This window comes from Bombus vancouverensis, chromosome 9, assembly GCF_051014615.1.
Source record: "Bombus vancouverensis nearcticus chromosome 9, iyBomVanc1_principal, whole genome shotgun sequence".
In the NCBI taxonomy this organism is placed as follows: Eukaryota; Metazoa; Arthropoda; class Insecta; order Hymenoptera; family Apidae; genus Bombus; species Bombus vancouverensis.
This window is the reverse complement of record NC_134919.1, coordinates 16,253,954-16,271,720: the sequence shown is the minus strand read 5'-3', so window position 1 is coordinate 16,271,720 and position 17,767 is coordinate 16,253,954. Positions and strand designations below refer to the sequence as shown.

Sequence of the window (17,767 nt, the reverse complement as noted above, 5' to 3'; positions counted from 1 at the left end):
AGCTTTTTCTATGTAGTGGAAGGAAGTTCTCGCGCGATTTTTCCACGTAGACCGTTTTGAAATATTTCTATTTTTGTAATTACCTTGAACACGCAAACGCTTAAAAAACGTTTGTAAAGTACGCTTTGGTTAACCATGCATGTGCTGACGGTATTTTGTACTCTGTGCCTCGAATAAAACTGGCGATAGAAAATCAGTATAACACAATTCAGAACCGAAACGATTAAAACGCAATGACAAAATGACGCAACAGTAAAATAAACCAAACGATCGAATTATTCGCTATCGGACGTTGGATTTCCTTGTTGAAAAAGCTTCGTTCCAATCTTCGTTAGTATACGTAGGTTGAAACTCGGTTGCTTAACGAATGCGCATATTTCGCAGGATTTAGGATTCGCGCGACAAGAAGCACCGAGAGAAAAACTCGTTAGATCGCCCGGCAACAACAGTTTCTCGAGTGCAATCGGTTTTGGGCTGGAGGATTTCGACCCGGACCGGTTGATTAAATTTTTCCACGACTAAATAAAATATCAGGCCGGTCTTCTTGGCCGACTGACTGGACAGGAAATGCAGATTAAGCCAACGGTCGATCCCAGATTGTTCGCTATTGGAAATTGAACGACCGATACCTCCTCCGAGGTGGATTCGTTTATCCGGTAAAACCGTTGCACAGTCAACAAAAAGGAAGTATTTCTCTCTCCCTCTCCCCCTATATATATATAGTTCGTTTATTCTACAAATACTTTATCGGGTCGTATATAAGGATATTGACTCGTTTGCCATCGATTAATCAGAGTTTCGTGGTTATATCGTTGATCGAAAATGTTTCATCTTAAAAAGGTGGAAAATTTGGTGCAAGTTTGGAGAATAGTTGCTCTCTTTAAAGTTCGTCAATGAAGGTAGACAGAATGTGTTGTTATTTCTATACTCAGAGGTAAGATCAGAATAGTTATTATTTTATCGAATGGATAAATCTGTCATACCGTTCTGAGCCAAAAAAACTTTTATTGCAAGCGCTTACAAAAAAACTAGGGATAAAAACAAAAGGCATCTTAAGCCTATCGATTAAATCTATCGATTGTAACTAGGATCATCCTCTAGTTACTATTTCTAACGCGTAGTAACTATTACTAACGCATCTGCATATGGATGGCGAGCACGAACTTACGTTGACATTTTCAACAGAATGTTTTGCATCGAAACTACTTTCTAAGAAATTACTTTTTTAATACCAAATAAAAATAGCAAATTTATAAAAGTGACGAGTTCCAAGCTTTCTTCTCGCGATTAATAAAAAAAATGCTAATGTTTCTGAAAAGAATAACGTTGATTTTTATTGAAACTGAATCAGAATTAGAAGTAGACTTCTGCTACTACTTTTCAGCTGAAAATAACTTTTAATTCTAATCTTGGCATCACTCCGAGGTACATTCGATCGCTTGTCGAGGACGAACGAACGACGTTGAGAAATAAGATGTGACACTGAAAATCTTCGTTCCTCTCGTAACACGAAATTATCTTTGAAACGTTTGAAAAACCTTCCAAAGAAAGGAACGTTTTCCAACGAAACGAATAGATACCATAAAATAAAGCCGAAAATCGACGGAATAAGCTTCCTTGACCCTACTCCAAGGTAAATTTGCTCGATTATCGAAGAACGAACGACACTCGAAAATGAGGCACGACCCTGAAAATCGGCGGTCTTTTCGGCATCGCTTCCGGTTGCATTACCGCAACCAAGCGCATCCCCTCGGGATTACAGGAACTGCCGGCAGTGGCAGATTGCTCGGCAAATAGGATTGTGCAGCCAAACAACTAGCAGCAGTTACGAGAGAGATTGGTATCGCGAAACGATGCCGGAGTGTATGTATACGAGTGTGGATGGTGAGAGGGGTTGGGGATAGTTAAATCGACTGGAGTTTTTCCGTATTTGCATTCGCCTCGAAACCAACGAAAAGACATTCGTGGAACACGAGGCCACGAACTGTCGGAAGCGCGAATAACTTTCGCCCGGAGGGCAACCCTCGCGGAATTGTTTCCCCTTCCGGTTAACCTTACGCGATACGGTGGTCCAATTCTCGTTCGTTTACGACGAGCACGTGCTTCCCATGGAGTACCTCGGAACGACTACAAATGCCACCCCTTTATGCGAATACGAGCATTATTCTTCCCCAACGTTTTTCTTTTTTTGTTTTTTTTTTGACAATAATCCCGAGCACGCGTTGTTACGATTTTTTAAAAGTGTAGCGAAATGGTTAAGAACGGAGAAATGTAAAAACAGAGAGGTGCTTCCGAATTTAATTAAAAGGAACAATTCAAAAATGTTCGAATTTAATAAATATTGTTAATGAATTTTCGTGGAAAATTGATACAATCGCTGAAATGGAAGCACCAATCGTGCAGATGTGAATAATGAAAAGGGGAAAAGAGAGAATAATCATCGAGATATTCTGTTGCAGTTCCCATGGCAAATGTTTTTATGCAGACTAATTTGCAGGGAAATAAAGTTTTAATGCGTATAACGATAATCGACTGCGTACAAAATGTACAACGACAAGCTACTTTTATCTTCTCCTTTATTATTGCTCTTCTTATTTGATGCAGTCGATCTTTCCTCCCTGGAGAAATAGCAGCTGTCTTGGTGAAAAGTGCTCGTTAAAAGCATCACGCGCTTGATATATTTTTTAAAATTACAAATATATCTCGCGAAGTAGCATGAACGTCACGGGACTGACGTGATACATCTGCCGTTCCCTGCGCGATTCTTTTTAATTATAATTTTTTTCTAGACAGAAGAAGATTTAGCATCCACTTCCTCGGAGAAACAAAACGAAATGGGACGCAATAATTTAGAACGGCATTTGTTGATATAAACAAGGAAAAGGAAAAACAGAAACGAGATATGCCATCGGCCTTTAGAATCGATTTTATATATTATATAATAAATACGAGCGTGAAATTTGTGTTTCATATTTGCTTCGCGAAAATTTCATCGCTTCGTCGCCATTCACATTTGGAAAACCGGTGAAAAAGTTACGGATTATAAATTCAAAACATAAAATATAATACATGTTGATGAAGTCTATTGAAAGAATATGATGACACTGATAAATTTTACAGATTCTGCATGCACAGATTGTTACAGTATCGCAATACTAAATTCATAAAGCTAAAATATCACAGTTACGTTGCAACAGCGATGCAACTGCTGCAAACTGCCAAACAAATGCTATACTGTAAATGCTACTCTCGTAAGTTTCGTAATTTTAGATGACAGTGACGTTGTTCACTATCCGCTTCGATGAGTGTTGGTTGCGTCGCGGACATGCTTAAATCTAACTAGAAAAATAAACAACGTTGTATAACCTAAGATAAAATAGATAAAAGCACAATATGTAGCCCTGTGTATCTTGCAACTATTGTCGAAAACATTTTTCATATCATTCGTACTTTTCCAAATATTTGAACGTAATATTTCCAGTTAAACAGGATGTGCTGTATGTATTTTGAAACGTTCAAACTAACAAACAAAATTCTAAAAGCTAAAATCTAACGAAACTTTAAATTGATCCCGCCAAAATAAAGACGACACATCGTTCAATTATTACGGCAGCTCGATTCATCATCGTGTCAAGGTGTTCGCCGCACAGTCGCCTAACAAACCTCGAAGACGGTCCCATTCTCGTCTATATTCCTCCCTCACGGCGAACCGCCCCATAACGTCTAAGAACGTTAATCTTCGTGCCAGAATACCGTAACCGGTGATCAGATAGCGTCGTTGCACAAAGGGGCACGAACGAGGATGGCGGTGATCGTGAGGAGGTGTAGCTTATGTCCATCGGCTGGCCTACCTCGTTTCTACGATCCGGTCAAGTCGCCTAGCCTCGAGGATGCCCATAATGCATGAGATTGTCAGCGTACAGAGACATCGCGTCGCGTCGGTGTCGGACGAGCCAGCCAGTCGCGTGTAGCCGAATGTTGGCGGGCTGACCGTGCCAAGCCAGGAAGGAAATATCGATCGATTGTGCCCACTTACTTCCGTTGTCCTGGACGATGCTTCCGAACGGGGCTGGACGCGAATGCACAGTGTGAAATGCGGCCTCCGTCAGGACCGGACGTTTGGATTTCACGGGGTCGGAAACGTACTGTCGCTTCGGCAAATGCTTCCCATATTCATCAAGATAACGATCCTTTCGTTTGCACGGTTCTTCTTTTACGTAGGTTCGATGCATTGTCTTTGGTGAGTTTACAAGGGAAATGTGTAGACCATTTTGGGATATCATCGATATTGTCTGTTGTCATCGAGTTCTTCTTTTTGGTAACTTAAACGTTCGTTATTTACTATTCTGATACTGTCTTCGGGTTCTTTTTAATATCGTACATCGAGCATTAGATGGGCTAATTAGATAGAATAGCATTAAACAGAATATTACCTTTATTATCAAGATATCATCATTTAGTTTTTCTTCTTTAATTTTCGATACTGAAATACGTGAAAATATTCGTGGAACATTTATATAAAAAGAAACGAATATAACTCGCAATCTTGCGCGCGTATTATCGTATAAACTCGTTTATTTCGAAATTTATCATACTTGCAAAGAATATGACACTGCGTAGTATATTTTTACTTTCACGCATTTCATGCAAGTCATACAAAATTTAAGATAATCGTTATTTTATTGTTTAAGGCTGCTAACTCGCCTCGTGCACGCTTAAATTTAAAAATGTAATTGTACGTTGGCTACTAAAGATGCGCTGTGGTCAGCGTATATTATATTAAGAAAGTAAAAGTTAGTCTTAGCGTTGGTATCCTGAGTATGGAATTTAATAGACGGTAGTAGCTCTGATAACTCTCTCAGCACACTTCGTAACAACGTTGAAATTTTTAGAAATTTTTTATCGACGAATATTACGCTGTAAAGTTCGAAAGTTTATATATTATATATAATAATATTAACTGGAAAGTTTGGAACCTTCGAAACTTCCATGAAACAAAACTTTGATCCTTGGTTGCTATCTATAATATAATAGAATTTATTTCCACGTTGCTTTATTCTGGTACATACACTTCGTTCTTTACTTATGTCTGACCAAACCTGTCCTGCATTCCCTTTAATCTTCCAAGGGAAGCAATCAATTTCCCCCCGTATAAAATCACTCTCGAATCACGTCAACTTCCTAAGTGTTTACTCTGGAACTGAATTAAGACAGAGGAGAATAAGATCGCTTGATCGCGCACAACTTGGATGAAAGTATTGTTATACGGTAAAAAGGATATAATTTGCTGAAAACGAAAAGTAAATTACGAAAGTCATGAAAAATTCATGCAAGAGATGAAAACAATTTTTCCTTGACAAATTTATTAAACGAGTTCAAATTCCAACAGCTTCATGAACAAGCAAGAAATTTCCTATATAACGGACGGCATTCGCGTGTTCGGGTTACTGCGGATTGCAGTTAGTGTCTTTATTCGATATTGACGCATCGGAAGCACCAAGAAATTGTGGGAACAATTTTGACGCCATTACGCTGTCCCGTAGTCCATCTTAATTTCCTTCGAGGCCCTTCGAGGTGATTCCGAGTGGACTACGAGCCACTCGTAACTTCTCGAAGTGTCTCCCTTTACGACGCATCGTAACGTTTCCTCGCAATTCTCCTCCGCATCGACCATTTTCTTAGTCCTCCGAGTGGATTCAGCTGTATTCAAGACAGTTACTTCTCGTTTCAGTGATTAATTGTTGCGGGCTGTAATTGGATGTATTCGACGGCGGTCCATGCGAGTATCTTATACCAGTTCGGCACAAAGTGAGTCATGAAAACATTCACAGTGTTCATTTGCTAATTTCCGTGATAATTGAAAACGGTAATTTGTACGTTTGCAATTCGTTCTCGTCACGAGACAGTTATAGAGTAAGAAAAGATTCAATAGAATTAGACGAGTAGTATAGATAACCCGTTTGGCGGATAAGTAGTATAAAATCATGGTATATGGTCAGAAGTACTTAGGGTTGAATCATAATTTCGTTCGCGATTTTTTAATAGAAATGTCATGTGTTCTTACTTTGATATATCATAGAATCCATGCGATGAATACGATGTATATAACGTTACAGCTTCTTCTATTATTTTTTATGAACATATCAAGTAAACATATCTCGCTGTACGAAAGATTGACAATGTATTTGATCATTTTTGTGTGATTCATTTACATAACATGAAGTTACATTCCATGAAACGCGTACATTACTTAAGGATACACGAACTCGTTACACAACCTAATAATCTGAGAGTTATAACTAATTAGTTCATTGGTATGCGAACCAGCCCTATGCCACAAGTAATACAGGAACCACGCCTAGTTAGACAAACAATATAGGAACCATATCAAGACAGACAATTAATATAGGGCCTGTGCCTTGTCACATAAACACTGTCACACGGCATACCTTGTCAGACAAGTAGCGAGTAGTAATCATATCCTGTCACGCAAGTACCGTACTGGCCATACGTGGTCAGATAAACAATATATACGTATGTATCAGGACGGATAATTAGTATAGAAATCATAGTCCATCGCGTAAATGATACAATCTCCATCTGTTTATAAAAGTGCAAATATTAAAAGTATAGATGCCTAAATATTTTTTATAAAAGATGTTGAAGTAATTACTTAAAAAAACTCTACATCTTTTCTTTCGTATATCTGTGACCTGGAGACCATTGTTACGAAGAGAACAGAATTAAGTGAAAAGATTCAAAATAACGAGAGGTGCATATTATTGTGCCCTTGAATATAAATTTTGTTTTGGGTTACAAGGTCTAGAAACAAACGAGCTATAAGTAGATTTCTATTGCTGTTTCTTGTAGCCTTTAGCTAGAGCTACGCACCAAGGTTAGCTTTTTGGTAATGTCCTTTGCTATAAATATGTCGGAGATGTAGGGACAACGGGCCTTTCTTTTGGAATTTTGGCAAGATCCCCGATACTTTGGTCTAAACTATTTATTATAGCTGTACTTAAATAATAGAACTTAGAAGTAGTTGTTGTGATACGATCTGATTATGTCTGCCCGAGGTTTGTGACAGTGGGCTTGGGGTCCAGGTGACACAGCTGGTCGCCGAACGTAGCCACGGTCACGGGATGAACGTTTTACTTAACAGTAGAAGTACCAATATCGAGGGACACATGCTGTATTAACGAACAAGCCCCGGGGCAGGAGCAATGACGGCTCTACGTGGGCCTGCCTAGTGACGGCGCCTGGAATTTTGTCGATAACCCCGGTCAATACGCAACTGACAAACCTGATCGTGTCGGTCTTTTATTCTTACGATCTCCTTGGAGAGTTTATTCACAACGTCTGGTCAGTCAGTCTGAAAGATACCATGCGTCACAGCTAACGTCACTTTGAGTTTCAAAACATATTCGATTGTACAAAGAGTTATCCCGTTGACCGTGGATTCGTTCGAACCTAAGAACATTGTCTTTACTTTAAGAGTGTCTAATAAACACGTTAAATCGTTAAACCCTGTCAAATCAACACTTGTACACATAATTGTAAATATAAACCTCACTGAACAACTACGATGGCTTGTCCTAATAAAGATACGCAACGCGCCCCTAAAACTAGCGCCAACCCGACAATTATATGAATGTGCTCCCCATTATGCTTTATTGTATTGCAACGCTGTAAAAGTGAGGATCTGGATCAGCATGAACTATACCTATGCTTATACTTATACCAATACTTATTTCAATATATTTTTGTATTACAAATTCATCCACTCGTACCTCTATCAGTCAACTTCAACAAAAGACCGTAATTCAAAATTAAACAACTCCGATCTTCTATGACCTAGCGATACCTGTATCGCATTCGAAGATTAAAATAGCTTCGATTGTACAAAGGCAAGACGCGAAAATTTCCAGTATCACGACAGGAGTTTCCACTTTACTATTTTTTCTTCCACGAACGAGATTTCGTAATTTCTCTTACGTATCCTGATGGCGCGTCGAAAGAAAGGCTTTTCGTGTAATTCACGGTGCAATACCGGGGACTGTTTCGCGCGAATTACGCCAGTGAATTCGAGACGCGTGCAATTTTAACGCGTTCACGAAGCGTAGTCGGCTGGCATAACAAACTACCAAGCCGCCGTTACTCTTACACCGTCGTCCTGACGACGCGACGAAAAGCTCCGACCGAAAGTTCGCTCGACGACAAAGGAGCCAGCCACTCGCTAGAATCGGAACGCGCTTATAATGGGAATTCGGAAACAATGCCACCCGCTATCGAACCGGTCGCATTCATGCAACGGGTGCTCGAAAACTTCCGGCCGAATTTAATATTCCGTCAACACGCTCAACGTCCGAGTTTAGTACTTGAAAATGATCGTTGAATACTTTATCGTGGCAGAAATATCGTTCATAATTCGAAAACATCAGAAACCTCTCGCATGATAAGTTGTCAACTGATAGTATCGATGAATTGATAAATTTAATTAGATCGTAGATTATAGACTTCTTTTTTACAATTCTTTTAATTTCTCGTTAGTTAATTGTAAGATAATAAAGTGACATTTAATTTGTAAAATCTATTTCAAAATTTCGTTCCATTAGAAATACGCGTTACTCTCGTGATTTTATTATTTTAATTGTAATTTATAATAATTGTAATTTGTAAAATTTACTTATCATTGGCAATATTAGTTCAATTGTATCAAATGCCTAAAAAGCTGTCCAAAAATTTAAGACGACTAAAAAGTTGTTTAAAAACTTTCAGAAATCTTTCCCATTGGACTGTTCGTTAATTGTCATTGAAATGAAAGAAAATAATTAGGAATAGAATAGCAATAGAATGGAAACGGCGACTCAAAATTATCCAATAATCAAATTAGAAATTGTACAAAATTTACACGATTCTGTATAGATCGAAGCTTTCTAGCTTCCTGGGTGAATCATTTTCAATATATAGGGTGTCTCAAGTTTAATCAAACTTCACCAGTGTATTATATGAATAGAAATCAGAGAATAAAATGTAACATAAACGTAGGTTCACAAACGTTTTATTATCACGCTTTATTCTACAGAAACAATGCTGGTTTATGTTTAAATTTCAAAATACCATGCCCCGTTTCGAATGCAAGCTTGACATCGTAAAGAGATTGAGTTTATCACTCTCCGAATTTCATGTTTATCTTGCTTCGGTTCAGTGAATTCATCGTTAATCCTTTCTATCAGTTCTTGTCACGAATTGACTCTTGTGCGATACACAATCGTTTTCACTGTTCCCTACAAATAAAAGTGAGGTATAAAATCTGGCGATCTCGCGAGCCAAACAATGTATCTTCCCAGACCAATCCATCTTCCATGATAATGTTTGTCTAGTCTTTCGTACGTCTCGTCTCTCGAATAATTTTTGGTTTCGTACTTTTGTTATAACCTTTTTATTAAGTGTTTGCAGGCCTGTGTTTATATAACGTTTTCTACTTACTCTTACTCATAGAACATATTGGCGACGTTTGATCGTTTAAATCTAGGACACCCTGTGTATAGGAAAGCATCGTCATATAACCATCGTAAAATATATAAAGATCATATAACCATCGTCCATGTGTATGTATAACATTTATCATCAATATGCTGCAATGAAAATATATTTACTAATGGATACAAAATCGAATATGAAAACATTCCCCATTTTCATTCATTCAAAATACACACGAACCTGATACCTATCAAACCATACGCTATTTATTTATCCGCCCAACGAAGCGCCGAAGCACAGTTATTACTCGTAAACGTGCACATTTGCTATAGATAGAGCTTTTAACGTATCGTGTACGCAAAACAACTCGGTCCAAATTTCCACCAATAAATCCAATTCCTTGTCATTCAAAAATTAGAGAAAAATCTTGCCAGGAAACATTCGACTTGCGGCAACTTTCTCGCGTATTAGGACGCGATATTAAATCGCACATAGAGCAATCGTAAATATAATGAATACCATTAGTCGCAAATTAATCTGATTAATATGTTGTTAAATCGCAAAATTAAAGAGATCACAGATATACGTATATCGTGAATTCTTTCACAAGTAGACTGGGAATCTTTATGCAAACTTATATTTTTGAGAATATAATTTAATAAAACCAATCAAATTGCGTATTCTAGTATCTTCAAATTTTCCATAAATGCATAGAAATTAGAAGCTCATTCGCATTGGGTAATAATTTCAACAGCCTGTGACGATATTCTTTATTTTAATGATTGATTTTAATAAAATTGATGACATAAGTGTCGCAGTCGTGGAAGAGAAATTAGAGAGATTGAACAGTTCCGGCTCCTCCTGGAATTGAAATAAATTTCCTTGTTGAAAGTTTCGATACGGGGTCGAAACAATTTGGAAAGCCGGTTGTCGGCATCCGATAATCCAGAATCTCGTTCCGGGGAACGTTCTATCGACGACACAGAACTCTCGGGCGGAAGTTCGCGCGCCAATAATCCGTGCGTTACGCGAACTCGGCCGCGCAGATACGTACACGGTTCACGGTTTTCGTGCACGCCATAAAGGAAGCTTATGCGGCACGAAACTTTCCGACGACGGCCGATATCAATTTGCTTAACGATAGCCAAGTTTTCGTTCGCCCGAGATACGCTTCTGGAACGGCGATGGTCGGCGATACTGCAGGAGAATCGGCCATCGTGTGCGGACGTGCCTAACTTTTGTGCAGTCCGCGTGAGCATAACTTTCACGGAGAGGGGAGAATTTTGCAATGGGATGCCATTGCTAGCCTTTTCGCGATCACTCGACTAGTTGCGGAATTGCGAGCTCTTTTCGGAATACACGAGCAATGGAGCAAGAAATGGAAGGGATTGTGGAAAATGATCGACAAAGGGACGCTCGAGAAACGTTATGACAAAATTGATACGTATGAAATGGCATCTTTTTTTTTAAATAAAATCTTAACGCGTAGAGAGTACAGAGTAGTGCGGGAAATATTTATAGTGCGAATATTTTTGGACATTTATTGTTTTTCATGTGCATGTTTTATACGTTTTTTCATCCCCTACGAAGTTTTCTAAATATTACTGGTCTTGACTTTGGCTTAACTTTGGCTTCCAGAAAACTTTAACAATATGCTATCACGTCACATTAGAGTTGTTCGTGTTTCGTTAGAAAGTCACGCTGCAATGAGGAAATATTATTCTCCTGTGATCTTCGTGTGTTCTTCGAAACATCATTATTAAAAGAATAATGTAAATAAGAAAAGGTAATTATAGATTTCAAGAAAATTATAATTAATTATGGAAGTAATTATAGAAGTAATTATAAAGGTAATTATAGAATAAATAGATCTCAAGTAGAAGATTATTAATTGATCTCTATCATCTTGGCAATAAAAAAGATATCCTTGTTATAATTTAATGGATAATCCTGGGGTTCTAAATGTCTGAATGTACGAGATCGTATAATATTAAAACAGAAAAAAGCAAACTGTTGTTAGCAAATGTCGAGAAGAATAGCGAGAAATTTTCAAATCATTCAACTGTGTTATTAAAATGTCCACTTTTCTCTCTGTTTCACTAAAAAGCTAACAATCGATAGTTAACAATATAAACACGAATAATTTCTGAATCAATTTTCATACATTTTAACGACTTTAAAAATTTGTACAACTTTCCCTAAGTACTTTTTATAATTTAAAAGTAGCTGAATTTTGTGTTGGATAACTATAACTAACCGATAAAAATACATCTCCATTATTATACTGTTTAATATACAAAACATCTGTCTATCACTGCTATGCTATAGAATGTATAAACAACATGTTTAATATTAGGTTGACCCTAAAGTTTCTCTCGTCTTAATGAAAATAATAGATGCACAACATTTCCTGTTTTATATTATTTTATTGAATTGTATGACGCATTTTGTTCTATTACATTGTGCCATTTACATTTGACAGATTAGATTTCATGTTCGTATAAACATTGCCGGATAAAGCAGCTACGTGCAGATAGCGAAAGACACTTTTGGGGCAACCTAATACGTGTGTACATAATCACGCAATAATCATACTATAGTCTGCATCATAGACACTATAAAAGTGGAGTTTTTATAGATTATGATCTTAAACAGAAAGTTAGTTTGCCGAATCGTCGAAGAGATTACTGCGATTCACGGGCTTGAAAAATTCGGCAGTCGCTTTTATCACGACTGCGAACGAAGGACGCGAGAGTTTATGCTCCACTCGAACTCGATATTTTATTATTTTCGTTTTATTCGGAAAGTTACGCGCGAGAAAAATCTGCTGCGCGACGTTGTTCGACGTACGCGCGTCGAGCTGCACAATAAAATTTTACGGTGTACCAACCGTGCAATGCGACTGACAGCAGTTACATCTACTATTTGATTTAAGACAGCGAAATAGGTCATCAGAGATCATTCGATTTATTATTTAGTGCGTATAATTCAATGTATACTGTGTTATCTATTATCTATAGTAAATTTATTCATTTATAATCGTAAAATATACTATCTAGAACTGACAGTTTTTAGTCATTGGTTGCTAATTTACAGTTACTAATTTTTAATTTTTAGAGGTAGAATAAGAAAGGTAGTGCAATAGAATAGAGTGGAAAAGAGGGGAGGTAGACATAAGAGATGTAAAACCGAAAGTTCGTCCAAAGCCGAAAGGCACGGACTAAGCAATAATAAATAAATAAATAAATAATACTATCTAGAACTGCTTACCATTAATTTAGCAATAATTTCCATTCGTTAGAAACATTTACAGAAACAGAAATTTCAGTATACACGCTCAAATAAAATATGCAATAAAAATTTAAGATCACTTTTATATCGATAACTCGATGAGTAACTGTAATTTCAGAAAATCTATAATAATTTTCGTAATACTTTTCGCTTAAAAATATCTTCGGAGATGAAAGTTTTCACGATAAGCGCTTCGAAAGCAAAATATAAAGTAAAATAATTTTCGTATCGATAATTGAACGACTCTGAAGGTTAATTAAGACTTGAGAGAATCCACCGATAAAGTTGATCCGAGAAAACACACGAATACTCGAAAGTGCAACTGCTTTTTCGATCGCGATATCTATTTAATTCTACATACTCTGCGTTTATACGTATGCGTAGTATGTAAAAGACAGTATGTACGCAATTTGGTATGTGCGCGCGAACGTAACCAAATATATAGAGAGCAAACGTATGCATCTACTTATACTTGTGCGTGCAAACACGCGCAGCAGCTACGATATAGCTACGAACACTTGGATATGCGTTACCAATATTTGTATGCACAAACAGGCTGCATTGTTACGGAAGCAATTCTAGCAAATGAAGAATTTTACTTCAAAGAGATTGAAACGATCTACCATGCGAACGCGGAAATCAAATTTTTCTTTCAACTGAAACCTGTTTCCGTTGATGGAAATATGAAAGAAATATAGCTACAAAGGATACGAATAATCTTTCTGTCTCTCGATCTTTCAAATGCATTCGTACAAGTGAATGAAATTCGTAACGAAAGTTCTGTTATCAGTTTAGAAGCACCCTGTATACGGATGCAGTTCCACACGGATACTAACTACATTTTCGTGAACGACATACACATTCATACGCATAACCGCAGGTGTAATTCATGCATGTGCGCATTCACATGGACGTGTTGTAACCGCATGATTTATCGTCTTACGTGCCCGGACGAACTCTCGGTCCACTTCTATCATCGGTTTCCCCCGATCGCTGCCTCCAACCGCTTTCGTTCTCCTCCCCAGTGGCGTGGCCGGAAAAGATGACTGATTCACACTACTATTCCTCGTGGGGAACAGGTAACACGAAGTATGAGATAAAAAGACAACGAAAATGATTAACTTGTGGCGATTCTGGAACATGAGCTGATTCGACGATGAATTCAATCGAACTTACAGTAACATTCGAACGTGTCTTTTCTCGTGTTTAACACGTTGACTGCCACGACACCCGTATTCGGGTGCCAGCAAAGTTTCTAGTCAGGCCACGTAACCCATATTCGGATGTCGCTTATTTGACTACTTGCGAAGGATCGTTGTAGGTATTTGAAAAGATATTCCGTAATAACAAATTGTTGATTAATAATTAGTTGTAATAATAGTTGAATTGTTATAAAATAAAAATACGAAAATGGTTTATTAAAAAAATTATTTAGAATGTAAAACTTTAAAGCATTCTATACATAGCTGAGGTTGGTCGGGACAATTTGGACAATAAGTCGTTGTTTTCTTCAAATTCTTTTGTGCCTTTGTTCGGTCCATTCGACGTCTTTTATTTGCATAACATAGTTTGCACGCGCGTCTAATGCTTCTTCCGGAATCGTTTTTCCAAACGGCGATATTACGCTGATTCCGTCGAAGACAAGGACTTTTTGTATTTTCAGACAACCCTAATAATTTTGCAACTAATAATCGTCTAAATATTCTAATATTTATATTTTTTCTTGTTGCAATTTCGTAAACCGTCAAAGCGTTTACAACGGAAATTCCCAGAAAGAATCGAATGCCAAGTTTTCTGTACCATTTGATTCCTTTCCTAGCTGTGGTGGCATAAGAAACCATTTGGTCGGAATAATCTGTACCGCGCTTTCCTTCGTTATATTCGACAACAGCTAGTGGTTTTAATGTTGCGAACAAACGAAACGAAAGATCATTCTCGAGACCACCACTTGAGCGATTCGCGTTACTAAAATATCGATGGGAGCACCTAGCAGAGAACGCTTGGTACTGCTGTACGCGTGGCCTGACGGAGATTTCTTTGAAAACACGCGTGGCAGTCAACGTGTTAACAACGTGTATTCTAATTACGAAATAAAGGCAAAACGTACTCGTTTCAGTCGAAGGGAACCGATATGATATCACGTAATGATATCATATCACCTAATATCAAACAAATACGAAACAAACGAAACACTCGACGGTCGATCGTCGATTAATACCTAAACCCAAGGATCCATTCATCTTCGATAGCTATCGTCACGGCGTCGATCTCAAACGTCCTTATCTACCCATGATACTACGTTAATGACCAACCACAACCACCAAGTGACCTTAAGTATCAGAGACGTGACTTCGATCACCTACGTGATCCGACCGAATGACAAGATGATCATTGTACGATTCTCGAGCGACCTCGAGTGTGAAGAATACGACTTTCACGACCTCAATCGAGCTTCGAAGCTTCGTTTGCTAGACTTAAAGTACACGATATTTTCTCATTTTTTCGTTATTATATTAAATACAGATGGCGTCTCATAATATACAACAAGTTTGATTATTCTGTCCAAAATTCAAGAAAGAATTCGAAGACATCGAACCTTAGATAACTGAGATAGCTCTTCGCGTCACCAGGCAAACATATTTTTGACCAAGTACCTTGAGTTTTCACCTTCGTTCGGATGAAGCGTTATGTAAAAGTGGAAGTTGTCCCGAGCATTCTCGAATATCTTTCCTTTCGCGTAAGCCTTGACACGAAGGAAGACTCCGTTGAATCTACCGTGAAAGATTCTGGCCACGTTTTACAGCTTCAGTTTTACGCCATTCTTTCCCCCATGCCATTTCTCCCTTTTCCTTTTATTCTCTCCCTCTCTTTCTCTCTATCGTTGCGACCTGAAATTCCGAAGTCTTGCTCGAGATGCCTTTTCATTTAGAATTTAATGTTTCAAATGTCCCCCCTTGCCCTGGCCTCGGTTTCAGTCACGGGTTCTACGAACCCTTCGAGAAAACGAGGTCGTGGTATAAAAGATATTGTAGTAGAACAAAGGGGAGAGGGAAAGATGTGAAGTAGAAGGTAGGACTGGAGAGAGTCGTTGAGAAAGTTTTTATCGGGCAAACGAATGGACGTTCTCTTGATCGATTTTCCCGATCGATGAAGTGCCGCCCCACCTCCTCCGTACTATCCCTGTCACTTCCGTGTCCTTTTAACGGCTGTGGGCTTATCTGATATTTTACTTTACTGTTTGAGCGTTCACTGAATTTATATATCCTCTTTCACTTTACCTCTTTTTCTTGTTATTCTTTTCGAAAAATCACGTAACTCCGTAAAAATACCACTGTACAACACTCTACGATTTGTGAAACAGTTGCGACTCTATCGTGTGAGATAACAGATTTCTATCATCGAAACATCGAAATTTATATGGAAAATTGAAAATACTACGAACATGATCTGTAAGTGCGATTCTGCGAACTTGTTGATTTCATCATTTCGTAATTGATAAGATACCAATAAAAAATAATAAATTCTAAATATGCACTTTGAGACACGAAAATTTATATAAATAATTCAAAATTCCAGGCAACAACATCCCAAACTTCCTGATTTCGTAACTAATTAATCCTCGCCTGTAATATCTAATTCCCATCTCCCCTACTTAGCTAATCGTATAATCTATAACTAATCATAATACTCGAGCGACTCTATAATTTAGTACATACAGTCTCGTAGACGGTCTTGCCTCGAAACTAACATCGGAATGCATATTGGCGATACTTGAGTCGTTAATCAGTTGATCCAGGACGAGGTAGACACGAGAATTGTATAATTATATCGATTACTCGGCGATTATACACACTGCAAGGAAATAGGCGTTCGAATGTAATCAGATTCGAAATCGATATGATAATTGGTTGGCGAACGTGTAATAGAATTGTCAGTGTGTCGCGATGTGCATAGAAATCTAGATTGCCGAGCCATAACGGCTGATACACACTCAAGAAGTATTTTCGTATACACTTTCTAGCCACGGTAAATGAATCGCGACAACGACTACTTTCACGACAAAGATATACCAATAATCGTACCTTTTATTTAGCCGAAATGGCTCGTCCATGGTGAACACACTGGTCTCATGTTGGAAAATGATTCTCCGATACTGTTACGAGCAGATTTCACACATACACCCCCGCGTTTGTTCTGTCTGGTGCGAATTTTAAAATAATACCGCCACCCTGCTTCAAATTCTTGCTAATAAACGAACTGTACTTTGATGATACTCGCTGTGGACTCGCTATGTAGGAAATACTTGTACCGAGAAATATACTTGTACCGAATAATATAAAAATTTTTGATCAGCCGTGGATTCTACGTAAGAGGCGAATGAAATTTCTTTAATTTTTACGTTTAAGAGAGAAGGTGCAATTGCTCCCCAACAGCATATAACTGTAATTTATTCATATTAGGTTGTGCGAAATGTTTCTTTCGTTTTATAAGGAAATAATGGACGCACAATGTTTTTTGTTTTATATTAGTTTATTGAATTATGTAGGAACATAATAATAGAGATATAACGAAATGGATCATACCTAATTCAATAAAATAATATAAAACAGAAATTGTTATTCATCTATTATCACCTTATGGAACGAAAGAAACTTTTCCGACAATCTAATATATAAACGGAATCTGAACGCATATACAGGGTGGTTGGTAACTGGTGGTACAAGCGGAAAGGGGGTGATTCTACGCGAAAAAAGAAGTCGAAAATATAGAATAAAAATTTTTCGTTCGAGGCTTTGTTTTCGAGAAAATCGACTTTGAATTTTCGCTCGGTACGCGTGCACTTTATCGCGTCTCGTTATAACGGATCTCACTGTAGATCGTTGTCTCGATGGATATTATCGCAGTTTAAGTTTGTTTTTGCCGTAACGGAAAATTAGGAATACATAATGAAATAATATGAAGTAATCATAAAGTTTATTATTACAAAAATTGC

General features: G+C 37.8%; 1 protein-coding gene across 5 annotated transcripts in view; it reads left to right on the top strand.

Annotated features, from left to right (window-relative positions):
- The window catches only part of NLG-5 (neuroligin 5), a 361,805-nt gene that overhangs the window by 266,160 nt on the left and 77,878 nt on the right, over positions 1-17,767 (top strand). For 3 of the 5 annotated variants that reach the window (XM_076621247.1, XM_076621248.1, XM_076621246.1), the window contains one exon: positions 5,732-5,808. The exons of the other annotated variants lie outside the window; for them this stretch is intronic. The gene's annotated coding sequence lies outside the window, so the exon portion shown is untranslated. The remainder of the gene's footprint in view (positions 1-5,731; positions 5,809-17,767) is intronic. 5 annotated transcript variants of the gene reach the window in all.